This window comes from Papio anubis, chromosome 16 (assembly GCF_008728515.1).
Source record: "Papio anubis isolate 15944 chromosome 16, Panubis1.0, whole genome shotgun sequence".
Classification (NCBI taxonomy): domain Eukaryota; kingdom Metazoa; phylum Chordata; class Mammalia; order Primates; family Cercopithecidae; genus Papio; species Papio anubis.
This window is the reverse complement of record NC_044991.1, coordinates 60,559,516-60,586,841: the sequence shown is the minus strand read 5'-3', so window position 1 is coordinate 60,586,841 and position 27,326 is coordinate 60,559,516. Positions and strand designations below refer to the sequence as shown.

The following is a 27,326-nucleotide window of genomic DNA, read 5'->3' as shown; positions in this document are numbered from 1 at the left end:
ATCCCAGCTACTCAGGAGGCTGAGGCAGTAGAATCGCTTGAACCTAGGAAGCAGAGGTTGCAGTGAGCTGAGATTGGGCCACTGCACTCCAGCCTGGGTGACAGAGCGGGACTCCACTTCAAAAAAAAAAAGAAAAAAGAAAATCTTGGCCGGGCGCAGTGGCTCACGCCTGTAATCCCAGCACTTTGGGAGGCCGAGACGGGCGGATCACAAGGTCAGGAGATCGAGACCATCCTGACTAACACGGTGAAACGCCGTCTCTACTAAAAATACAAAAATTAGCCGGGCGCGGTGGTGGGCGCCTGTAGTCCCAGCCACACAGGAGGCTGAGGCAGGAGAATGGCGTGAACCCGGGAGACGGAGCTTGCAGTGAGTAGAGATCGCGCCACTGCACTCCAGCCTGGGCGACAGAGCGAGACTCCGTCTCAAAAAAAAAAAAAAAAGAAAAAAAGAAAAAAGAAAATCCAATGGAATCTCCCCAAAAAGCTATTAAAATAAGTGAATTTAGCCAAGTTGCAGGATACAAGATTGATATACAAAAATCAACTGCATGGCTACATAGTAGCAATGATCAAACATTGAAATTGTGAAAAAATTAAAACAGTATCAAAAATTGTGAAATACTAAGAGAAAAATTTGACAAAAGACATAAAACCTGTACAGGAAAAACACAAAAATACTACTGAGAAAAGTTAATTAAGATAAAATCACTAAATTAACTTAATTTGTTAATTTGTATCTCTCCTAAACTGTTAAGATGTCAGCTCTTCCCTCAAACAGATTCAATGTAGTCCCAATCAAAATCCCAACGTGCTGTTTTTTTTTTTTTTTTTAAAGAAACTGAGAAGCTAATTCTAGAATTTATTTGGAAATACAAAGAACCTAGATTACCTAAAACAACTTTGAAAACGAATATAGCTAGAGGACTAACACTACCTCATTTCAAGTTATAGTAAAACAGTGCGGTACAGGCATAAAGATAAGGTAAACATATAAATGGAACAGAGTCCAGAAACAGACCCACAGATATATAAACAACCGATTTTTGACAAAGGTACAAGGACAATCCAGTAGAGAAATTAGTCCTTTCAACAACCGGTAGTAAAACAACTGGATATTCATATGTAAAAAACTGAACTTGGATCCTTAATATATCATACCATGTATTAAAATATTAGATCTATATGTAAATCTAAAAACTATAGAAATTCCAGAAAAAAAGCATACAAGAAAATCTTTGTGAACTTGGGTTAGGCAGATTCCTGAGATCCAACAAAAGCTACAAAAGCTAAAAAGATACAAAAAATCTTTTAAGCTCTATTCTTTAAAAGAAACTGTTAAGAAAATAGAAAGACAAGTACTACATTGGGAGAAAATATTTGCAAAGCATAAACCTGATTTTAAAAAACCTTAACCTCAAATGCAGGAAGGCTGGGGGCAGTGGATCATGCCTATAATCTCAGAACTTTTGGGAGGCCAAGGTGGACGGATCACTTGAGGCCAGGAGTTCAAGATCAGCCTGGCCAAGATGGTGAAAACTCATCTCTAGTAAAAATACAAAAATGAGCTGGGCGTGGTGGCACATCCCTGTGGTCCCAGCTACTCAGGAGGCTGAGGATCACTTGAACCCAGGAGGTGGAGGCTGCAGCAAGCCAGGATCATGCAACTGTACTCCAGCCTGCGCAACAGAGTGAGACTCTGTCTCAAAAAAAAAAAAAACAACAAACCTCAACAGCAAGAAAATAAACAACATAATTTTTTTAAATGGGTAAAAGATTTAAACAGATGTTTCACCAAAGAAGATATATAGATGGTAAGTACCTGAAAACACTTTAGAAGAAGTTTGGCAATTTCTTAAATAGTTAAAACATATGATGCAACCACACCATTCCTATGTATTTACAAAGGAAAACATATGATGCAGCCACACCATTCCTATGTATTTACAAAAGAAAAAGAGGCCGGGCACAGTGGTTTAACACCTGTAATCCCAACACTTTGGGAGGCTAAGGCAGGAGGATCACTTGAGCCCAGGAGTTCCAGACCAGCCTGGGCTCAAACCCCATCTCTATTTGTTGTTGCTGTTTCTGAGATGGAGTCGCGCGCTGTCGCCCAGGCTGGAGTGCAGTGGCATGATCTTGGCTCACTGCAACCTTGGCTTAATGCGACCTCAGCCTCTAGGGTTCAAGTGATTCTCCAGCCTCACCCTCCTGAGTAGCTGGGATTACAGGCACACATCACCACAGAAGGCTAATTGTATTTTTAGTAGAGATGGGTTTTCACCATGTTGGCCAAGCTGGTCTTGAACTCCTGACATTCAGGTGATCTGCCCGCCTCGGCCTCGCAAAGTGCTAGGATTATAGGCATGAGCTACCATGCCCGGTCCCCATCTTTTTTTTTAAAAAAGAAAAGACAAAAGCAAGCATATGTCCATATAAACATTTATATATGAATGTTCAAAGAAGCTTTATTTGTAATAGCCAAAGACTGGAAACAACTCAAACATCTATCCACAGGCAAATAAACAAATGTGATATATCCATACAACAGAATACTACAACAATGAAATGGAATAAACTACTGATACATACATCTTAAAATAATTATGCTGGATGAAAGAAATCAGACCAAAAAAGGAAGAAAGGATGGAAGGAGTGCATACTGTATGATTTCATCTATATAAAACATATATGTGTAAAATTATATAAAATGAGCACTAATCTATAGCGACTAAAAGCAGATCAGTGTTTGCTTGGAGACAGGGCAGGGGGCGCATGGGAGGGAGGGATTACCAAGGGGCACAAGGATACTTCATGGAGTGAACGATACGTTGACTATCTTGATTGCAGTGATCATTTCACAGGTATACCTGCCAAAACTGAGCAAACCGTACACTTTATGTATATGTAGTTTATTGTAAGTCAATTATACCTCATTTTTTTTTTTAATGAAAGAATAAAACAAAAGTATATGTAAAGGGGGGGAAAGGGATAAAAGTTTAAGAAGAAAATGCAGGAAGAAGCACTGTTTGTTCAGGAAGGGGAGTGTAGTTCTCTGAGGATTCCACGCAGTTTGAAACAGCTGTGTATGAAATGACAGTGAAATCAACCAAATGGACATCATCTGTAGGCAGTGAGAAACATCGTTCTAAAACACAAAGAGGAATCACTCCTTGAGAAACAGCACAAGACAGCACAAGGCAGAAGATGGTGCCAGGCAGCACAATAGCTAATTAATCTATAACACCATGCCATATACAAAATATACTATTTTGTGGAGCATTCCCCTAGGCCTGTTAGCTTTTTAAACTGCAAGTCAGAATATTCCCCTGACGTATTTCACTGATAAATACAACTGAAACACAAGATGCAGACAAGATACATCCTCTCACAGTGTTAAACAAGACATTCAAACTTAGTTTAGGTTGCTCTGAAATGTTAAAAGGATCTAACACACCTTGTATAATTCACCTTGATAGTGAACATTCAAAGAGATACACGGTTTAGCAGAAAATATCTGAAATTGACTTACATGTCTCAGTTGCTTAAAGCAAAAAGAAAAACCACACTTAAAATATGCCTTTTTATAAATGTAACATAAATGTCAAACTCTGAATAGCCTGGTGAAAAAGAGCTAGTAGATCGGGTATGCTGCCATCTCAGAGATCATTCCTTAACCCTTGCCCAACGTTTCCGCTGTAAACTCAAACGTCAACTTCTCAATAATGCCTTCCTAGGTCCCCTCTTCATTGTGCACCTTTGACAGAATTACACTTTTCTGCTCTCAAAACCATACTTGAACAGTAACAGTTATTTCCTTAATCTATTAGAGGTTAAGTACTGTCATACTCATCACAAGCCTAAACGCAGTGTTCTGTGCACACTAGGTGCTAAAAATAGGGAAAAGAGGTGTTTGATGGGATAAGGCCAAAAGTGACAAGGCCTAGAGAGGTCTGGAAACCAAACCTAAGCCTCATCCCACAGTTCTGGTTTCCCTTCATTAAGTCTGGTAACTGCGGCTTATTGGGGCTGGGGTGATAGGTTCATGGGAGGTCACTACATTATTCCATCTACTCTGTGTATGTTCAAAATTCCCCACAATAAATTGTTAAAAAATAAAGAGTAGGTGAAGATACGATTAAACCCTTTTTTTTCTTACTTTCCTACCTTTGAACTTTTCTTTTTCCTTTTAACTTGATCTTTGCCAGCTTTGCCTCCTTTGTTGTCAACAGGTCCACTGGGTCATTAGCCAGTTAACAAATGGTGGTTTGGAGGATAAAAGACAGACCCTTTGCACAGGCAGTGGAATTCCAAATGCTAGACTCCTGGCTCCACAATGTCTGATTCAGAAAAACTGCTGGGAGCTATTAGTTTAGCTCGCCCACCCAGGCATATTAAGACTCTGAGTTCCTTTTACACCACTCCCATATGCCTCTCATTTATGTCTACACAGTTTTGTGATTGTGTGCTTTCGTTTAGCACAGGAAGAGATCAGGCCCAGTGTGACCACGGAAATTATTAGGAAGGTCCAAGAATACGGACTCCAGAATGAAAGTAGTTTCAAATGTGAAACTGCAACAGATCTGAACTGTTTTATCCAGTGGGGCAATAATCCAACAAAAATGCATTTCAAAATCCTAAACACATATGAAGAGGATATACAGTTAACAGTGTGTGAGTCAGATTCCGGCCTAAATGACAGCATTTGCCATTTTGTAAGCACCCTGTGCTTTCCCCGCTCTGAACTTTAGTTAACGCTCCCCTCTATACCTGAAACTGTGGTCTAGATCAGTCTGCTTACAGTTTCCTTCATGTTTCCACCTTGGACTGAAAAAGCATACTCTTCCCCTTCAACAAATATTTCCTGAGCACTGCACGCTGACACTGACACTGTACTGCACCCCGCATTTAGTCCTTAAACCCTTGCTCTCAATTCTTCCCTGCTACTGCAACTAGAAGCCTTATTTATTTGTTTGTTTGTTTGTTTAGAGACGGAGTCTTGCTCTGTCACCCAGGCTGGAGTGCAATTGAGCGATCTCGGCTCACTGTAACCTCCGCCTCCTAAGTTCAAGCGATTCTCCTGCCTCAACCTGGATTACAGGAGCTGGGATTACAGGCACTCGCCTCCATACCCGGCTAATTTTTGTATTTTACTAAAGATGGGGTTTCACTATGTAGGTGAAGCTGATCTCCAACTCCTGACCTCAAATGATCCGCCCGCCTCGGCCTCCCAAAGTGCTAGGATTACAGGTGTGAGCCACCGCGCCCGGCGCCATCTTTATTTTCATGGAACACCCACTGCACTTTGTTCATGCGCTTTTACAGTGCTTCCCACAAGTAGGTCAAGAATGGGCATGTGGCCGGAAGCAGTGGCTCACGCCTGTAATCCCGGCACTCTGGGAGGCGGAGGCGGGCGGATCACTTAAGTTCAGGAGTTCGAGACCAGCCTGGTCAACATGGTGAAACCCCGTCTTTACATAAAATACAAAAATTAGCCGGCGTGGTTGCACATGGCTGTAATCCCAGCTACCTGGGGGGGCTGAAGCAGGAGAAGCACATGAAGCCAGGAGGCAGAGGTTGCAGTGAGCCGAGATTGTGCCACTGCACTCCAGCCTGGGCAACAGAGACTCTGTTTCAAAAAAAATAATGGGCATGAGATCTAAAAGCTGGTTCAATCAGGCTATTTGGCTGGACTCCTACGTGGAAAGCCAAGCATTGCCTCTCATGCTCTCGTTATGACAGTGAGGTATAAGGACATGTAGCTTTAGTCATTTTGCCACCAGAGGTGAAGCTAGCCTTAAGGAGATTCAGAGACTGAACAAGATACAAAAGAGAAACAAAGAGGCTGGGTGTGATAGCTCGCGCCTATAATCCCAGCACTTTCAGAGGCCATGGCAGGAGGATCACCTGAGTCCAAAAGTTCGAGACTAGCCTGGACAACATAGGGAGACCCGATCTCTATAAAAAATAAGGTAAAATAGGCCAGACGAGGTGGCTCAAGCCTGTAATCCCAGCACTTTGGAAGGCCGAGGCGGGTGGATCACCTGAGGTCAGGACTTTTGAGACCAGCCTGGCCAACATGGTGAAACACCGTCTCCACTAAAAATACAGAAAATTATCCAGGCATGATGGCGCACACCTATAATCCCAGCTACTTGAGAGGCTGAGGCAGGAGAATTCCTTGAACCCAGGAGAGGAAGGTTGTAGTGAGCCTAGATTGCACCATTGCACTCCAGCCTGTGCAACAAGAGTAAAACTCCATCTCATAAAAAAAAATATATATATATATAAAACTGCTTTCTTCTTTCTTGATACAAGACACTAGAAGTAATCTTATGCCTAGTTTTTTCTTTTTTTTTAAAGACAGGGTCTCAAGCAATCCTTCCATCTCAGCCTCCCGAGGTGTGGCATGTCACCATGCCCAGCTAACGTTTTGTATTTGTTGTAAAGACAACGAGGTTTCGCTGTGTTGCCCAGGCTGGTCTCAAACTCCTGGGCTCAAGAGATTCACCTGCCTCAGCCCCCAAAAGTGCAGGGATTGTAGGCGTGAGCCACCCTGCCTGGCTTGTCTTTTTTATAACTTACAAAGAGAACAAAGTAAAGAAAAGAGATGGAAAGAGCTCCTGCACTAATTAAACCAGAGTTGAAAGAGGCTTGATGGAAGGTTACCAAAGGAGAACACGAATGTGCGAGAAAATGTCATAAGGTAAAAATAACTAGTCCATGGGTAGTGCAAACTCCCAAAAGGAAAAGAAAAAGGTTAAACACTTCCTCACACCAGCCAATTGGTAGCACCATGAGCCCAGAACTTGGTACTGGCTGGAACAGATGGATTAAGTTGGTTCTTGGGCAAATTAGCCTTCATTCTCAACCAAGAGTTGACATTTTAGGCCTGGCGCAGTGGCTTACACCTGTAATCCCAACACTTTGGGAGACCAAAGTGGGCAGATTGCTTGAGCCCAGGAGTTCAAGACCAGCCTGGACAACATGGTGAGACCCCATCTCTACACAATACACACACACACACACACACACACACACACGAGTGGACATTTTAAGGCAGGTTAACATAGTTTTTTATATATACATAACTAGCAAAAAGGTACAGAGCAGCTTAAAAGGGTACTTAAGTCATATCCCTGATTCCACACGCAAGGGCTGGGAACGGGAATATAAATGAGACTTGAGTCAAAGGCTGATAATTAAGCCCTCATCTGGGATCCTCTGATTCAAAAAAAGAGAGAAAAATAGCCTACCACATAATCAAGCCAGTCAAAAGGTCTGGATTTCGGTCATGATCTGCTCTTCTCTATATCACATTGAAGGCAATTCTTCAAGGAATGATTCAGACAACATTTTCCACATGCAACCTTTACTGATCACTTTCTTATTTTACTCATATGTCCTCATCTTCATCTGTCTTTCTGTCTGGATTAGTTACCTGAGTTCACAGGCCTTACCTCTCTTACTAGCTATCAAGTTTCTTAAGACATGGGAAACTTGTCTTATACATATCACAGTCTCCAGATCTGAGAGAAATAAACTCTGAAGAATCAGAAAACAAACCCTTAAGCCAGGTATAGAGGCGAGAGCCTGTACTCCCAGTTACTGGGGAGGCTGAGGTGGGAGGACTGCTTGAACCCAGGAGTTTGAGACCAGCCTGGACAACAGAGTGAGGCCCTGTCTCTACAAAAAGAAAAGAAAAACCAACACTTCAGCCAGATATAGTGGCATAAGCCTGCAATCCCAACTGTTCAGCTGACTGAGGTGGGAAGACTGCTTGAGCCCAGAAGTTGGAGACCAGCCTTGACAACATAGCAAGACCCCATCTCAAAATAATAATAATAATACAGCAAAGAAAAAAGAGAAAATAAAATAACATAAAATATATACAAATCAGGATGGGAGAGGAGGCTGACACCTCTAATCCCAGCGTTTTGGGAGGCCGAGACAGGCAAATCACCTGAGGTCAGGCATTTGAGACTAAACTGGTTAACAAGGCAAAACCCTGTCTCTACTAAAATATAAAAACAAAACGAAAAAACACTTAGGGCCAGGAGAGGTGGCTCACTCCTGCAATCCCAGCATTTTGGGAGCCTGAGACAGGCAGGTCATCTGAGATCAGGAGTTTGAGACTAGCCTGGCCAACATGGTGAAACCCCGTCTCTACTAAAAATACAAAAATCAGTTGGACGTGGTGGCACGCATCTGTGACACCAGCTACTTGGGGGGCTGAGGCAGGAGAGTCGCTTGAATCCGGAAAGCAGTGGTTGCAGTGAGCCAAGATCACACCACTGCACTCCAACCTGGGCAACAGAACAAGACTCCATCTCAAAAAAAAAAAATCAGTCGGGCCTGGTGGCACAGCCCTGTAATCTCAGCTACTCAGGAGGTTGAGGCAGGAAAATCACTTGAACCTGGGAGATGGAGGTTGGAGTGAGCCGGAACCACACCACTGCACTCCAGCCTGGGTGACAGAGTGAGACTCCATCTCAAAAAACAAACAAACAAACAAAAATACACACACACAAAATTAAGTGATATGTGATTTTAAAAAACTGTAATTAAGAGATTAAGAAGAACAATGCTTTTTTAAAAGGCTTCTGGGTTTACAAAACTTTAAACATACTTACAGGTGGCTATTTCAACATAGTCTTGTCTTGTATTTGTAATGCAGCTGAGGATTGGAACAAAAGTCACTTACTGCCAATTCAGCCTATAAACTTAGGAAACACTGGAATGATCACAAACCCAGATAATGACAGGTGTAGAGATCTGCTTAGACCATCATTCAAATGCACCCGAGTATGTCTGTGTCTCTTACCCTAAATATTGCAATGCAAGCCAGGTGAGGAAGAGATAGAAGTAAGAGATCTTTCTGAGGCTTCCAATCACACCAACTGCTAACTTCCTCTCTTCATAGAGCACATGGAAATATAGCTTAAGATATATACTTCCCTTATTGTAATAAATCTAAATTTTCTTTTTGAAAATTTGGCCTTGCTGAACAAGGTTGGAATACCCACAATAACCTATCAGTATCCTATAAAAAGCTAACTTATCATACTGAATTTGGGTGTTCAACAAACTTTCAGTTTTGCTGTAAAATAAATGTATTCATCAAACAGATGTTTTGGTGTCTTTAAAAGCTATCTCCGGCCAGGCGTGCTAGCTCAAGCCTGTAATCCCAGCAATTTGGGAGGCTGAGGGGGGCGGATCACCTGAGGTCGGGAGTTCAAGACCAGCCTAACCAACATGGAGAAACCTCGTCTCTACTAAAAATACAAAATTAGCCAGGCATGGTGGCCCATGTCTGTAATCCCAGCTATTCAGGAGGCTGAGGCTGGAGAATCGCTTGAATCCAGGAGGCAGAGGTTGCAGTGAGCCGAGATCGAGCCATTGCACTCCAGCCTGGGCAACAAGAGCAAAACTCCGTCTCAAAAAATAAATAAATAAAATAAAAGCTATCTCTAGGGCAAGTAATTTGAATAGACATTTCTCCAAAGATATACAAATGGCCAATAAGCACATGAAAAATGTTCAACATCATTAGCCATTAGGGAAATACAAACCCAAACCACCACAAGATACCACTTCACACTTACTAGATGGCAATAATGAAAAAGACAGGGCCAGCAAGGCTATAATCTCAGCATTTCGGGAGGCTCGAGAGCAGCCTCTACTAAAAACCAAAAGCATTAGCTGGGCGTGGTGGTATGCGCCTGTAGTCCCAGTTACGCAGGAAGCTGAGGTGGTAAGATCACTTGAGCCCAAGAGGTGAAAGCTGCAGTGAGCTGAAATCCCGCCCCTGCACTCCAGTCTGGGTGACAAAGTGAGACAACCAAAAAGAGGGCCAGGCCTTCAAGCCATAATTCCAGCACTTTTGGGAGAGCCGAAGCGGAAGGATCATGAGTCAGGAGATGGAGACCATCCCTGTAAGCTAGCAGTGAGAAACATCTCTACTAAAAAATACAAAACTAGCCAGGCGAGGGTGGCAGGCATGGTCCCAACTACTGTTCGGGGAGGCTGAGGCAGGAGAATGGCGTAAACCCAGGGCCCAGAGGAGCTTGCAGTGAGCAGAGATCGGCCCTGCACTCCAGCCTGGGCGACAGAAGCCGAGACTCGTCTCAAAAAATAAATAAATAAATAAAAATAAAAATAATGAAATAAAAATAAAAGTTGGTAGAGGGAGTGGGAAAACTGGAATATACCAATGCTGGTGAGATCTAAAATGGTGTGGTCGGCCGGTGGCGGTGAGAAACTCAAGCCTGTAATCAGCACTTTGGAGTCGAGATGGAAGAGTTTGAGGTCAGGAGGGTCGAGACCCTCCTGGCTATACAGTGAAACCCGTCTCTACTAAAAATACAAAAACTAGTGAGGTGGAAGCCTGTAGTCCCCAGCTACTCGGGGAGGCAGAGGCAGGAGAATGGCGGGAACCGGGGAGGAGCTTACAGTGAGCTGAGATCCGGCCCTGCTTGTATACTTAGCCTGGGGCGTATAGAACTCCGTCTCAAAAAAAATAAATAAAATAAAATAAAATATCAAATGGTGTGGTCACTTTGAAAAACAGCCCTAGCCGGCCCGAGGCACTTGTGGGCTCAAGCCTGTAATCCCAGCAGCACTTTGGGAGGCGAAGGCAGGCCGGATCCACAGTCCAGGAGATGTGAGAGACCATGCTAGCTAACACGGTGAAACCGTCTCTACTAAAAATGTCCTAAAAAATTAGCCGAGGCGAGGTGCGGTATAGTCCCAGCTACTTGGGAGGCTGAAGTGAGGAAGAATGGCATGAACTGGGAGGCGGAGCTTGCAGTGAGCGAGACCTTAGCCACCACACTCCCAGCCTGGAAGCAAATGAACTCCGTCTCAAAAAAAAAAGAAGCAATAGCCATTACTCAAAAGGTTAAACACAGAATTACCATTTGACCTAGCCAATTCCACTCCCGGGTATATACAAGAGAAATGAAAACACGTATCCACATAAAAACCATAAACAAATATTTATAGCAGCTTTATTTATGATAGCCAAAAAGTGAAAACAGGTCACAAATCTAGCAACTCATGAATGATTAAACAAAATGTGTTATAGTAGATTCTTTTTATTGCCACAAACGTTGAATTTAACCGTCTAGACCTTGTTCAGGAGGAAAACTACGTTAGGTTTCTATGAGCCTCTAGTCACATTTTTGTCAATACATCATCTGTACATACTTTCTTTTCTATGTGTTTCTGAAGAAAGACACCTTATTTATTTACTTATTTTAAATTTCAATAGCCTTAGGGATACAGTGCTTTTGGGTTACACAGATGAATTACATAGTGTAACACCTTATTTAAAATATATGTAAGGCCAGGCACTCACGCCTGTATTCCCAGCACTTTGGGAGGCCAAGGCAGGAGGATTCATTAACATGTCAAACAGCTTGAACAAAGCTTATTTAATATATTTTCCTCTAAAGTACAGCACAGCTTTCTAGCTCTTGGAAACAGGGGCGGCACAGCAGGTCAATCCTGTAAAATCACCAATAAAAAACACAAAGCCAGGAAGGCGGTGGTGTCAAGCCTGTAATCCAGCACAGGAGGCAGGCGGGTGGATCACAGTCAGGAGATGAGACTATCCTGGCTAACATGGTGAAACATCTCTACTAAAAAATAAAAACAGGCGTGGTGGCCGAGGCCTGTAGTCTCAACTGCCGTGAAGGCGGGGAGAATGGCGTGTAACCAGGAGTGGAGCTTGCACAGTGAGCGAGATCCAGCCACTGCACTCTAACCACAGAACACAGAAAAGCCAGACTCCGTCCTCAAAAAAAAAAAAAAAAAAAAAAAAAAAACACAAAGCCAAATCCATAGACAGAAAGTAGACTACGTGGCCAGGCGCAGTGGCTCACGCCTGTAATCCCAACACTTTGGGAGACCAAGGCAGGAGGATCACTTGAGCTCACGAGTTTGAGTCCAGCCTGGGCAACAAAGTGAGACTTCATCTCTTTTTTTTTTTTTTTTTTTTTTTTTTTTTGGGGAGGTCTCACAGGCTGGAGTGAATCTCGGCCTGTAGTCCAGCTCTCCCTCAGCAAGCCTGAGCGAGGTTTCAGAGATCTCTGATCCCGATATCAGTCCCTCTTCACATCTCTACAAATAATTTAAAAACTGGCCAAGGCATGGTGGCATGTGCCAGTGGTTCCAGCTACTTGGGAGGCTGTGGTGGGAGAACTGCTTGAGCCCAGGTGGTCGAAGCTGCAATGAGCTGTGACCATACCACTGTGCTCCAGTCTGGGTGACAAAGTAAGACTCCGGGAGATTAAGGACTGGGAAAAGGAAAAATAGACAGTAATTGTTAATGGGTATGGGGTTTCTTTTCAGAGTGATATAAATATTCACTGCACCATGTGCAGTGATGGTTATAAAACCTTGTCAACATACTAAAAACTATTAAATTGTATACCTTAAAGAAGCAGGGTAAGGCCGGGCGCAGTGGATCACACCTGTAACCCCAGCACTTTGGGAGGCCGAGGCAGGTGGATCACCTCAGGTCAGGAGTTCGAGACCAGCCTGACCAACATGGAGAAACCCCATGTCTACAAAATATACAAAATTAGCCGGGTGTGGTGGCACATGCCTAGTAATCCCAGCTACTCAGGAGGCTGAGGCAGGAGAATCACTTGAATCCAGGAGGCGGAGGTTGTGGTGAGCCAAGATTGAGCCATTGCACTCCAGCCTGGGCAACAAGAGTGAAACTCTATCTCTTTAAAAAAAAAAAAAAAAAAAAGAGGTAGGGTATATGAATTATATCTCAACAAAGCCATTTACAAAAAATGTGGCCAGATGAGGTAGCTCATTCCTGTAATCCCAGCACTCTGAGAGGCCAAGGCAGGTGGATCACTTGAGGTCAGGAGTTCAAGACCAGCCTGGACAACATGGTGAAATCCCTTCTCTACTAAAAAATACAAAAATTAGCCAGGCATGGTGCCACACACCTGTAAGCCCAGTTACTCTCCTGCTGAGGCAGGAGAATTGCTTGAACCCAGGAGGCAAGGGTTGCAGTGAGCCAACATCGTGCCACTGTACTCCAGCCTGGGCGACAGAGTGAGGCTCCATCTCAAAAAAAAAAAAAAAAGAAACAATTTGTCACATTTTCTGACATATACAGTAGTCATACATATACACATTTTCTTTTCATATTAACCAAAAAAATGTACCTTACCATACTATTACCTGAGTGCAACTCAACCAGCTCATTTCATAGCAAGCACAAAGTTAACTCCCCTCTACATGTATACCTCTCTCCTATTAAGATTGATCCTGGTTTGTCTTCTTATGTATGTAAGTGAACATCTGGATTTTTTTTTTAATCCTAAAAATAAATTGCAACAAAATTATTTTATTTGAAAATGAGAACAACCTTAGCAAGTTCATGGCATGCCCATCTAGGCAAGTTCCAAGAAAAACAACTACAAAGAAGGAGACATGTTACAAATCACTCAAGAACCCACAGTCTGAAAGCCCCTTCATTATTCCAAAACCATACCCATCTGGTATGCAACAAAGTATGGGAACCACTTCTCTGTTCAAACTCTGATTCTGGAATCCACAGAATCAAAAAATCATAATAATATGAAAAAGAGAACAAAAAATTGGAGTTTTAGTTCTTTCTTTCCTGCCTAGCCAGAAAATCTCAGCCCACGTGACTTGTGACAGGTAACAATCAGTGTTGATTTTTTTTTTTTTTTTTTTTTTTTTGAGACGGAGTCTCGCTCTGTCGCCCAGGCTGGAGTGCAGTGGCCGGATCTCAGCTCACTGCAAGCTCCGCCTCCCGGGTTTACGCCATTCTCCTGCCTCAGCCTCCCGAGTAGCTGGGACTACAGGCGCCCGCCACCTCGCCCGGCTAGTGTTTTTTTGTATTTTTTAGTAGAGACGGGGTTTCACTGTGTTAGCCAGGATGGTCTCGATCTCCTGACCTCGTGATCCACCCGTCTCGGCCTCCCAAAGTGCTAGGATTACAGGCTTGAGCCACCGCGCCCGGCCTCAGTGTTGATTTTCTTAAGCTCTTACTTAAGATTTATTACGAAACACTCCTAGTTAAATGTCAACTATGTGCCAGGCACTGAGTTACAGATAATTCTTTTAATAATAATAATTTTAAAACCCGTACATAAATAATAATTTTAAAACCTGTACATATTTTTATCCTGAAAACTGAAGTCTAAAAACATGAGAAAACAAAAAAAGAGGAAAAAAAAAACCAACTGAAGTCTGCTCTAAAACCTACCTACAAGTGATAACTATTAAAAACTAAAAAAACCAAAACCAAAACCAAACAAAACAAAAAAAACACACTGGCCGGGCATAGTGGCTCATGCCTGTAATCCCAGCACTTTGGGAGGCTAAGGTGGGCAGATCACCTCAGGTCAGGAGTTTAAGACAAGTCTGACGAACATGGAGAAACCCTGTTTCTACTAAAAATACAAAATTAGCCAGGCGTGGTAGTGCATGCCTATAATAGCAGCTACTCTGAAGGCTGAGGCAGGAGAATTGCTTGAACCTGGGAGGTAGAGGTTGCAGTGAGCCGAGATCGTGCCACTGCACTCCAGCCTGGGCGACAAGAGTGAAATTCCGTCTCTGGGAAAAAAAGAAAACAAAACAAAAAACACAACACATAGGGAATAAACTAGCTCTTAAACTGAAAAGACTCTCCAATCTTAGCTTATTTTTCTTAAAAGTATTTATCACCACCTGGGGTTTTAGTACACATTTGTTTGCTTATTGGCTACGTCCTCACTAGACTGTGATCCCTATGGAGTAAAACCTCTCTCATCTAGATAAGAACCCCATTTTTTAAAATGCTTTTGAAAAATAAGAATGATCTTAATTATTATTTAATTAAGATAGACTTTGAAATTAAAATCTAATTGAGTAAGGCTGTAAACATATATGGGAGGCCGAGGCAGGAGAACTGCTTGAACCCAGGAAGCAGAGGCTGCAGTGAGCTGAGATCATACCACTGCACTCTAGCCTGGGCAACAGAGCAAGATTATCTCAAAATATAAAAAAATAAAAAAATAAAAAAATAAGGCCTATGATTTACCCCAATATGACTCAAATTTTAATGTTCATACAAATCACCTGGGAAATCTTACTAAAATGCAAATTCAGTAGGTCTGGGCCAGAGCCCAGATTCTGCATTTTTAACAAGCTCCCAGGTGGCACTGCTGCTGCTCATACCCAGAATCTACAATGCATACCTATATTCCCCATGGCTAAGGTAAATTTGCCCCTTCCTGTCCGGTTCTAAAGGGAGAAGTATACAACTAGCCAACTTCTACAAAACAATCCTTAAAGGCTTATCAAACCTCTATGTTTTCTCTTCATCAGATACAAGTTTTTGAACCTTTCCATTGGATTTTCTTTTTTTAGGGATCTTTTAAATCCTCTCAAAAGCTGCTCTCATATATCTCTTAAGCCGAAGAGGTTAACCTTAAGTATGATAGGCAAAACTACTAGCTCTCTTCACGCATCCTAATGGTATAATTGTTTCTAAAATAACACTGTAATACAGGTTCTGCTTTATTTATTTACTTATTTATTAGTTTTGTGAGACAGGGTCTCACTCAGTTGCCTAGGCTGCAGTGCAGTGGTGCAATCATGGCTCACTGCAGCCTTGAACTCCTGGGTTCAAATGATCCTCCCGCCTCAGCCTCCCAAGTAGGTTGGGATTATAGGCACAGATCACCAAGCCCAGCTAAATTTTTATTTTTTTAATTTTTTTTTTTAACAAACAGGGTCTTGCTATGTTGACCAGGATGGTCTCGAATTCCTGGCTTCAAACAATCCTCCCGCCTTGGCCTCCCAAAGCACTGAGAGTACAGGCATGAGCCACTGTGGCTGGCCTAGGTTCATTTTTACTTGTTAGTACCAGATGAGCTGAGATCATGTACACTAGTGGTTGCTCCCTACATTAAATTGGCCTACTAATCTATGCTACTGTTTCTCTGTTAACTATCACTGAATTTGATCCACAGGCTTTCACTACTCATTTCTGAAAGAATTTTTGAGAAGGTTATTTTGAATTTTAACCCAATTCTCCAAGGAACCAGGCCCTGGTACTGAGGAATAACTTATTTTCTGTAGCTCTTGGTTTTCTCACCTGTGAAGTAATTAAGGATGAGGGTCATGAATGCACTCTAGTCTTCCTTCCAAGAGTCTATGACTCTGGAGTCTCTATTTCCATTCCATTCTTCAGTATTCTTCAGTGCATGGAACCTGTGACCTCTATTTTGTTCTATGTTGCCTTACTGAAGGCTCTTTTTGCTTACTTCCCAGATCTTCCCTGCCATAACATAAAACTATATATATATATATGACTATTTATAAGTAACCTTACAAGGAACTCTCTCAGAGAAGTTAATGAGCTGGAAATATCTTCAAGTAACTAAAAACAAAAATAAAAACTAAAAAAAAAACAAACCCTTAAATTATCTTTCCCAATGCCAACCAAGAAACACACACAAACACACACACACACACACACACACACACGCAGCCCAAATTTACATCTTGTTTTTGTTCAATTTTGCTGTTATTATCCAGACCAAAGGCAACACCTGTGCCAAGGTAAATGCTATCCTTAGGTATATATGACTGGAGCGAGCTGGAAAAGCAATCAATTAGCTCTTCTCCTTAGTCTCACCAGCTGTGTTTTCCTGATGACACAGTATCTGTCCACCTGCTCCCACAGATGGTACAACTGCAGTTAAAGTAAAACACCTGGACTCCATGCAGTTTATTAGAACAATGTTAGCTGTAGATCAGACAAGCCCAGGTCAGCATTTCCATCTTATCACCCAGATTATTAGAACACCATGTTAGCTGTAGATCAGGCAAGCCCAGGTCAGCATTTCCATCTTATCACCCAAAACACAAATACAACAATTTTAAGTTACAATAATAATGTCAGAGAGTTATTATTATATCAAGATAAATGTCAGGAAAAAATTTAAAAAGAATTGATTAGAGTGTAACAATCCTAAATTACAAATTTGGTTGTTATTAACCACTTCCCCAACTACTTAATTTAGAACATTTATAGAAGATAACACTAGCAAAACAAGCTCATTACTCCCTAGCCATCACAGCTTCATAAGCATGGTAGTGTCAATACCAGTAAATATGCTAAATGAATGGATAATGCTAAATAAACAGAATATGAAAAATAAGAATTTCTTCCTAGTTGTATACTTTATAATTGAGAAATGTTTCCTTGTCCCCCTAGAGCCTTAAATCGACTTAACCTATACTTAAATCCTTGGAGAAGTGTCTCCCCATTAAGAAAGACTCATCAATATTGGTAAACTACCTGGGATGGCAGGTGAAAATTGTGTGTGTGTGTGAGAGATGGCAGGTGAAAGTGTGTGTCTGTGTGTGTGATGGCAGGTGAAAATTGTGTGTGTGTAAAGTAAAAACAGTGATTATTTCCTGAACAAATAAACAAAAACACTCATGAGGTAATAAATGATTTTATGCCATAGTCCAGAAGTTAGTTTGAACGTTGAAAAGTTACTTAGGATATTTCTCTTTTTTTGTTTTTGAGATGGAGTCTTGCTCTGTCGCCAAGGCTGGAGTGCAGTGGCATGATCTCAGCTCACTGCAAACTCTGCCTCCCAGGTCCAAGCACTTCTTCTGGCTCAGCCTCCCAAGTAGCTTGGAATACAGGTGCGTGCCACCACACCCAGCTAATTTTTGTATTTTTAGTAGAGACCAGGTTTCACTATGTTGGCCAGGCTGGTTTTGAACTCCTGACCTCCAGTGATCCACCTGTCTTGGCCTCCCAAAGTGCTGGGATTACAGGTGTGAACCACCAAACCTGGCCAATTCAGGACAGTTCAGTGGCTTATCAAAAAAGTAGTATGATATGTTGGAAATCAGAGATGCCCCAGGACTGCAGTAAATATACAGATATGAGTGCTTGGTTACCAAGACAATATAGCATTATGAGGTATCTAAAACAAAAGGCAATCAAATGAAAGATATATTCCTCAAGTTTAACATAAAATCAGACATCTGCCTCTTCTCCCTACCTCAGTGAGTGTTAACTAATCTCTTTCCTTAATACTTTCTCAGTTATCTCCGTTTATCACTTTTATCACAAACTGTGCTATATCAAAATAGTTTTTCCTTGCCATAACTCTTCAGCCAACTAGAATTTTATTTATTTATTTATTTTTGAGACAGAGTTTTGCTCTTGTTGCCCAGGCTGAAGTGCAATGGCGTGATCTCGGCTCACCACAACCTCTGCCTCCGATGTTCAAGCGATTCTCCTGAGTAGCTAGGATTACAGGGACGAGCCACCATGCCCGGCTTTTTTATTTTTAGCAGAGATGGGGTTTCTTCCGTGTTGGTCAGGCTGGTCTCAAACTCCCGACCTCAGGTGATCCGCTTACCACAGCCTTCCAAAGTGCTGGGATTACAGGTGTGTGCCACCGCGCCTGGCTCAGCCAACTAGATTTAGATGATCTTTGTCAGGTTTAGACACCCTCTGAGACACCAATGCTCCTCAAAGGAGTCTTCAGGTTACCTCTAAGAGAATTATTTAGGAACCCTGCTGCTGAAAATGAAGATTCCTGGACCCTACCCCAGACCTTCCAGGATTTAAATATCCAGGGGGTGAACCTACATTTCACAAGCTTACCAGATGATTAGAACACACACCAAGGGGTGTATACCGTACACACAGTTGTCCCTGAGTATCCACTGTGGGTTGGTGCAAGAAATCTGTGTGGATATCAAAATCTGCCAATGCTCAAGTCTCTTACATAAAATGGTATAATATTTGCATATAACTTGCCCATACCTCTAATATTGTTTATTTAAATCATTTATTTTCTGAGACAGAGTCTCGCTGCTCTGTCGCCCAGATTGGAGTGCAGTTGAGCAATCTCGACTCATTGCAACCTCCACCTCCCAGGCTCAAGCGACTCTCCCACCTTAGCCTCCTGAATAGCTGGAATTACAGGCGCATGCCATCACACTGGGTTAATTTTTGCATTTTTAGTAGAAACGGGGTTTCACCTTGTAGGCCGGGCTGGTCTTGAACTCCTGACCTCAGGTGATCTGCCCACCTTTGCCTCCCAAAGCTCTGGGATTACAAGCATGAACCATGGTGCCCAGCCACAATCTATACATATTTTTTTTCCTGAATAGTTTCAATCCATGGTTGGCTGAATTCATGGATGCAAAACCCACAGAAACAGAGGGCCAAATGTTATTTTTTCTTTCCTTAATCATTATTTAATATAAAGCTACATTTACCAGTTGAATTCACCTTCATTACTTGAAAACTGAGACACGGGCCAGGCGCAGTGACTCACGCCTGTTATCCCAGTACTTTGGGAGGCTGAGGCGGGCAGATCACAAGGTTAAGAGATCACGAGGTTTTTTAAATATATATTTTTAGTAGAGAGAGAGTTTCTCCATGTTCATTCAGCCTGGTCTCAAACTCCTGACCTCAGGAGATCCGCCCGCCTCGGCCTACCAAAGTGCAGTGACATGCCTGGCCTGACAAATTCATTTTCTGTTTGGTTTGGTCTGCTCTGTCTCCAACAAGAGCCTACTTCATTATCTCCCAACTTATCTACCTAGTCCATAGACTGGCTTAGAGCAGTGTTTAATTTTGTTTGACAATGTTTAATTTTGTTCCACAATGGCATTTCAATTCCTTTGTCATTCTGAGAAAAATACTAACAGCATGGGAATTCGGTGCATGATCATTAACAGTAAGACATTAAAATCAAAATGCAGGGCCGGGCGCGGTGGCTCAAGCCTGTAATCCCAGCACTTTGGGAGGCCGAGATGGGCGGATCACGAGGTCAGGAGATCGAGACCATCCTGGCTAACACGGTGAAACCCCGTCTCTACTAAGAAATACAAAAAATAGCCGGGCGAGGTGGCGGGCGCCTGTAGTCCCAGCTACTCGGGAGGCTGAGGCCGGAGAATGGCGTGAACCCGGGAGGCGGAGCTTGCAGTGAGCTGAGATCCGGCCACTACACTCCAGCCTGGGCTACAGAGTGAGACTCCGTCTCAAAAAAAAAAAAAAAAAAAAATCAAAATGCAAGCGGGGTGCGGTGGCTCACGCCTGTAATCCCAGCACTTTGGGAGGACAAGGCAGGCGGATCACGAGGTCAGGAGATTGAGACCATCCTGGCTATACAGTGAAACCCAGTCTCTACTAAAAATACAAAAAAATTAGCCAGGCATGGTGGCATGCGCCTGTAGTCCCAACTACTTGGGAGGTTGAGGCAGGAGAATTGCTTGAACCTGGGAGGCAAAGGTTGCAGTGAGCTGAGATTGCACCACTGCACTCCAGTCTGGGTGACAAAGTGAGACTCTGTCTCAAAAAAAATAAAAGCAAAATGTAAGCCGGGCATGGTGGCTCACTCCTGTAATCCTAGCACTTTAGGAGGCCGAGGCAGGTGGATCACAAGGTCAGGAGTTTGAGACCAACCTGGCCCACACAGTGAAACCCCATCTCTACTAGAAATACAAAAAATTAGCCAGGTACGGTGGCACACACCTGTAGTCCCAGCTACTCAGGAGGCTGAGGCAGGAGAATTGCTTGAAACCAGGAGGCGGAGGTTGCAGTGAGCCAAGATCGTGCCACTGCACTCCAGCCTGGGCAACAGAGCAAAACTGTCTCAAAAAAAAAGAAAAAAGCGCAAAATGTAAAAATCTGTCCTATGAATTAGTTTACAATAGTGGAAATAATCACCAAAATACCTTGATGGCAATAATGAGCTGAAAATTGGCAAGGCTTCTATGGATTTAGGCCTGGAGAGCTTGATCTACCTGAAGCTTTTCTTCCTGTACATCATAAATAACAGAAAGAACTTATTTTCATTTCCAGCACAGCTCTGTCTAGTTACAGAACTGAACTTCGGCAGGTTCATGAATTCCTTTTTCCACTGTCAGAGAGAGAAACATCATCTCCTATAACCACAGGTAACTGGTAGATCTGCAAGAACTAACTGCTCCAAAATGGATGACTCTGCACTTTCTGAGAAAGGGAAAAGGATTTGAATGGTGCCTGGCAAAATCATGAAGCAGTCAATCACATATCTGCTTTTTTTTTTTTTTACAGAGCATGTAGAAAGTTCTCTGAAAGGTGTGATCTCACTATTAAAGGCATCTCACTACTAACACTGAGCAAATCAATATTGAATGTTGCTGTTGTTCATAAAATCTGTTCCAAGGCACTTAAAACAAAAGAAGAGATAAATGTCTTTACTACTGTTTAAAGCAACGATCTTCTAGAATAGTTTTGTGGCCTTCCCATCTGACTGGAAATTATAAAAACTGCAAAGTATTATGTACAGTATCATTCCATTTAGAAAAAGACTGCATTTAAGTATTATAGATGTGTATAAAGGTATACCAAAAAGCGTGAAAATATACACAAACTTTCAGTGATGAGGTGAAAGAGAATTTTTACTTTTTACTATATTTGCTAGGCATTTTTAAAGAATATCTTGGCAAGGCGCGGTGGTTCACGCCTATAATCCCAGCACACGGTTTCCCCATGTTGGTCACGCTGGTCTCGAACTCTGGACCTCATGATCTACCCGCCTCGGCCTCCCGAAGTCTGGGATTATAGGCGTGAGCCACTGCACCTGGCTATAGTTTTTTATTTTTATATTTTGAGATGGAGTCTCACTCTGTCACTCAGGCAGGAGTGCAGTGGCGCAGTCTCAGTTCATTGCAACCTCTGCCTTCTGGGTTCAAGCAATTCTCCTGCCCCAGCCTCCTGAGTAGCTGGGATTACAGGCATGCACTATCATGCCCAGCTAATTTTTGTATTTTTAGTAGAGACGGGGTTTCACCATGTTGGTCAGGCTGGTCTCAAACCCCTAACCTTGTGATCCACCCACCTCTGCCTCCCAAAGTGCTGGGATTACAGGTGTGAGCCACCACGCCCAGCTATAGTTTTTTTATTTTTTATTTTATTTATTTATTTATTTATTTATTTAATTTTTTTTTTTTTTTTAGATGGAGTCTCGCTCTTGTCGCCCAGGTAGGAGTGCAGTGGCACGATCTCGGCTCACTACAACGTCCGCCTCCCAGGTTCAGGCAATTCTCGTTACTTAGCCTCCCAAGTAGCTGGGATTACAGGCGCCCACAACCATGCCCAGCTGATACTTGTATTTTTAGTAGAGACGGGGTGTCCCCAGGTTGGCCAGGCTGGTCTCGAACACCCTACCTCAGGTGATCCACCTGCCTCAGCCTCCCAAAGTGCTAGGATTACAGGAGTGAGCCACTGCAACTGGCCAGTTTTTTATTTTTATATTTTGAGATGGAGTCTCACTCTGTTGCTCAGGCTGGAGTGCAGTGGCGCGCTCTCAGCTCACTGCAACCTCCGCCTGCTAGGTTCAAGGGATTTTCCTGCCTCAGTCTCCTGAGTAGCTGGAATTACAGGCATGCACCACCACACACCCAGCTAATTTTTGTATTTTTAGGAGAGATGGGGTTTCACCACGTTGGCCAGGCTGGTCTCCAACTCCTGACCTCAGGTGATCTGCCTGCCTTGGCCTCCCAAAGTGCTGGGACTACAAGTGTGAGCCACCATGCCCGTTTCACACTGTAGTTTTTAAATTGTTGTTCATTTTTTGAATTTATTTTTATATTTTTGAGGCCGGGTCTTGCTCTGTCTCAGGCTGCAGGGCAGTGACATGATCACAGGTCACTCCAGCCTCAACCTCCTGGGCTTAGCTTCCTGCCTCAGCCTCCTGAGTAACTGGGATACAGGTGCGCTACTGGCTAATATTTTTTTAATGTTTTGTAGAGACGAATTCTTGCTGCTTTGCCCAGGATGGTCTCAAACTATCCTCCTGTGTTGTCCTCTCAAAGGGCTGGCATTACAGGTATGAGCCTTCTCGACACTGTAATTTTTGAAAGATATTTTAGGAAAGTAATGATAAGACATTCCCTTTTTTTTTTGAGATGGATTTTCACGCTTGTGGCCCAGGATGGAGTGGAATGGCGCAATCTTGGCTCACTGCAACCTCTGCCTCCTGAGTTCAAGTGATTCTCCTGCCTCAGCCTCCCAATTAGCTGGGATTACAGGCACATGCCACCATGCCTGACTAATTTTGTATTTTTAGTAAAGACAGGGTTTTGCCATGGTTGTCAGGCTGGCCTTGAACTTGTTGAGGTCTCTGACCCACCTGCCTCAGCCTTGCTGGATGACAGAGTGAGACTGCACCTCAAATTAAAAATAAAAAACTATAGTGTCAATGCAGAACACTATAGAATAAATAATAGATATTATAGCATAAATAACATTATCCTTCATTGAGCAGGATACCACTATTTGGCCAAGGACACGTGTTTTCCGTCACCTAGGCTGGTGTCGGTGGCACACTTTTTTTTGTTTGTTTTTTTGAGACAGAGACTTGCTGTGTCACCCAGGCTGAAGTGCAGTGATGCGATCTCAGCTCACTGCAACCACCACCTCCCAGTTTGAAGCAATTCTTCTGCCTCAGCCTCCCAAGTAGCTGGGACTACAGGCGCCCACCACCACGCCCAGCTAATTTTTCTATTTTTAGTAGAGACGGGGTTTCACCATGTTGGCTAGGCTAGTCTCAAACTCCTGACCTCAGGCGATCCACCCGCCTCAGCCTCCCAAAGTGCTGGGATTACAGGCATAAGCCACCAAACCCGGCCAACAGTAACTTCTTAATTCACATTCCGACCTCCTCCCTCCCTTGATTCACTAGGTGTTTTCTCTAAAAGTAATCTCTTAGACCGGGTGCCGTGGCTCACGCCTGTAATCCCAGCACTTTGGGAGGCCGAGGCGGGTGGATCATCAGGCTAGGAGTTCAAGACCAGCCTGGCCAACACAGTGAAACCCCATCTCTAATAAAAATTAAAAAATCAGTCGGGTGTGGTGGCAGGCACCAGTAGTCCCAGCTACTCGGGAGGCTGAGGCAGGAGAGTCACTTGAACCTAGCAGGCAGAGGGTGCAGTGAGCCAAGACCCCGCCATTGCACTCCAGCCTGTACGACAGAGTGAGACTTTGTCTTAAACAAAAAAATAAATAAATAAATAAAAGCAATCTCTTTAAAAGGTAAAGGGGATATCCTGCTCAAAACTCTGATTTCATTCAGAAAATCCAAAATCCTTACCATGACCCCAAATGCTCTGTGTGCTCTGGCCCCCATCTACCTCCCTGACATCAGCTTTTCACTCCATCCCCTGCTCCAGCCATGGTAGCCTCCTTGGTGCTCTGTAAACTTATCAAGCATGTTCCTACCGCAGGGCCTTGACACCCGCTATTCCCTTTGCCTGGACTGCTCCTCTGCAGACATGGCGAAACCCCGTTTCTACTAAACATACAAAAATTAGCTCAGCGTGGTAGCACACAACTGTAATCCCAGCTACTGGGGAGGCAGAGGCAGGAGAATCGTTTGAACCTGAGAGGTGGAGGTCATAGTGAGCTGAGATCGCACCACTGCACTCCAGCCTGGGTGACAGAGTGAGACTCTGACTCAAAAAAAAAAAAAACCCAAAGGCAGGACACAGTGGCTTACGCCTGTAATCTTAGCACTGTCGGAGGCCAAAGCAGGCAGATCACCTGAGGTCAAGAGTTTGAGACCCGCCTGACCAACATGGTAAAATCCTCTCTCTACTAAAAATACAAAAAAATTAGCTGGGCATGGTGGCTGGAGCCTGCAATCCCAGCTACTCAGGAGGCTGAGGCAGGAGAATTGCTGGAATCTGGGAGGCAGAGGCCACAGTGAGCCGAGATCAATCGCACCACTGCCCTCCAGCCTGGGCAACAGACCCCCTCTCGAAACAACAACAACAACAAAAAAAACCGAAAAGTAGCAAGTACTTATCAACACCTAAATATATTAAACAGGTACAACATTTTTTTTTTTTTTTTTTTTTTTTTTCGGGACGGAGTGTTGCTCTGTCACCCAGGCTGTAGTGCAGTGGCGCGATCTCGGCTCACTGCAAGCTCCGCCTTCTGGGTTTAAGCGATTCTCCTGCCTCAGCCTCCCAAGTAGCTGGGATTACAGGCGCCCGCCACCATGCCCCGCCTAATCTGGCCAGGCGCGGTGGCTCACACCTGTAATCCCAGCACTTTGGGAGGCCAAGGTGGGCAGATCACAAGGTCAGGAGTTTGAGACCAGCCTGGCCAACATGGTGAAATCTCGTCTCTAATAAAAAATACAAAAATTAGACAGGCGTGATGGTGGGTGCCTGTAATCCCAGCTGTAATTGGGAGGCTGAGGCAGGAGAATCGCTTGAACCTGAGAGGTGAAGGTTGTAGTGAGCTGAGACCGCGCCACTGCACTCCAGCCTGGGAGACAGAGTGAGACTCTTTCTCAAAAAAAAAAAAAAAAAAATTTAAGGTCTACAAAGCAGCACTGTTTTCTTCACGACTGTATGCCTTATACCTATCTCACAAAGCAGAGGCTCTTCAAAAAGGTTAAATACTAACAACAAGTTGTTAGTCTGGAGAGGATGCATAATAAATGGAACTCTCACAGGCTGCTGACGCAAGCATTGGCTGATACAACTCTAGAAAACTTTTTGACAGTAGCAACATCTACTAAAGCTGAACATATTTATACTGTATGTCCCTCCAATCCCACTCCTAAACATACACCCAACAAAAAGACATACATACATGGCCGGGCACAGGGGCTCACGCCTGTAATCCCAGCACTTTGGGAGGCCGAAGCGGGTGGATCATGAAGTCAGGAGATCGAGACCATCCTGGCTAACACAGTAAAACCCTGTCTCTACTAAAAATACAAAAAATTAGCCGGGGCGGTGGCAGGCACCTGTAGTCCCAACTACTCAGGAGGCTGAGGCAGGAGAAAGGCGTGAACCCGGGAGGCAAAGCTTGCAGTGATCGTGCCACTGCACTTCAGCCTGGGCAACACAGCGAGACTCTGTCTCAAAAAAAAAAAAAAAGACATACATATGTACATACAAGAATGTTCCTTGCAGCTTTATTCCTAATAGTCAAAAACTGAAACAATTAGAATATACATCAACAGCAGAATGGACCAACTGTTGTATATCATTGTAATAAAACTCTAGACAGAAATGAGAATGGACTATTACTACTAACACAAGAACATGTATCATTACTGTTGAGCAAAAGAAGCCAGATACGGAAGAATGCACATTATATGACTCTATATAAAGTTCAAAAAGAATAGAGCAAAACCAATGAATGGTAATAGAGGTTAGGATAGTGGTTACCCCTGGAAGAAGGAGGGACAGTGACTTGCAAATAAGGAGGTGGGCTTCTGAAATAGTTGCTGTTAACATATTCTTTTACTTTCTTTTTTTGTTGAGAAGGAGTCTCACTCTGTCGCCCAGGCTGGAGTGCAGTGGCCTGATCTTGGTTTGCTGCAACATTTGCCTCCCAGGTTCAAAGGGTTCTCCTGCCTCAGCCTCCCGAGAGGCTGGGATTAACAGGTGCACACCACCATGCCCAGCTAATTTTTGTTTTTTGAGACGGAGTCCCGCTCTGTCGCTGGGCTGGAGTGCAGTGGCTTGATCTCAGCTCACTGCAACCTCCCCCTCCTGGGTTAAAGCGATTCTCCCGCCTCAGTCTCCCAAGTAGCTGGAACTACAGGTGCACGCCACCATGCCCAGCTAATCTTTGTATTTTTAGTAGAGACAGGGTTTCACATGTTGGCCTGGCTGGTCTCAAACTCCTGACCTCAAGTGATCTGCCTGCCTTGGCCTCCCAAAGTGCTGGGATTACAGGCGTAAGCCACTGTGCCCAGCCTTCTTTTTCTTGAGACAGGGTCTTGCTCTGTAGCCCAAACTGGAGTGCAGTGGCATGATCATGGCTCACTGCATCCTCAGAACTCCTGGGCTCAAGTGATCTTCCTACCTCAGCCTCCTGAGTAGCTGGGACTACAGGCATGCACCACCATGCCCTAATGTTTTATTTCTTGAACTGTATACATAGTAGCTACAAAGATATGATCACTTTGTAAAAATTCACTGAGTTGTACATTTATGATTTATGCATTTTGTCTGTTTAATAGAAAGTTTATGGCCGGGCGTGATGGCTCACACCTGTAATCCTTTTTGAAAGACAGTCTTTTTTCTGTTACTTTTCTCTTTACATAAACCTTTTTCTTTTTTTTTAAGAGTTTTGTTCAAACAGTGTGGTACTGGTACCAAAACAGATATATAGGCAAATGGAAAAGAACAGAGGCCTCAGAAACAACACCACACATCTACAACCATCTGATCTTTGACAAAACTGACAAAAACAAGAAATGGGGAAAGGATTCCCTATTTAATAAATGGTGC

General features: G+C 43.4%; 1 protein-coding gene and 1 long non-coding RNA gene across 3 annotated transcripts in view; one reads left to right on the top strand and one right to left on the bottom strand.

The window, feature by feature from the left end:
• CBFA2T2 (CBFA2/RUNX1 partner transcriptional co-repressor 2) overlaps positions 1–27,326 on the bottom strand; it is a 164,703-nt gene that overhangs the window by 115,586 nt on the left and 21,791 nt on the right. The gene's annotated exons all lie outside the window — the stretch shown is intronic.
• LOC108580627 lies at positions 18,005–21,187 on the top strand. Its single transcript, XR_001891940.1, has 3 exons — positions 18,005–18,068; positions 20,887–20,981; positions 21,121–21,187. It is a non-coding gene; the product is annotated as an uncharacterized LOC108580627 (long non-coding RNA).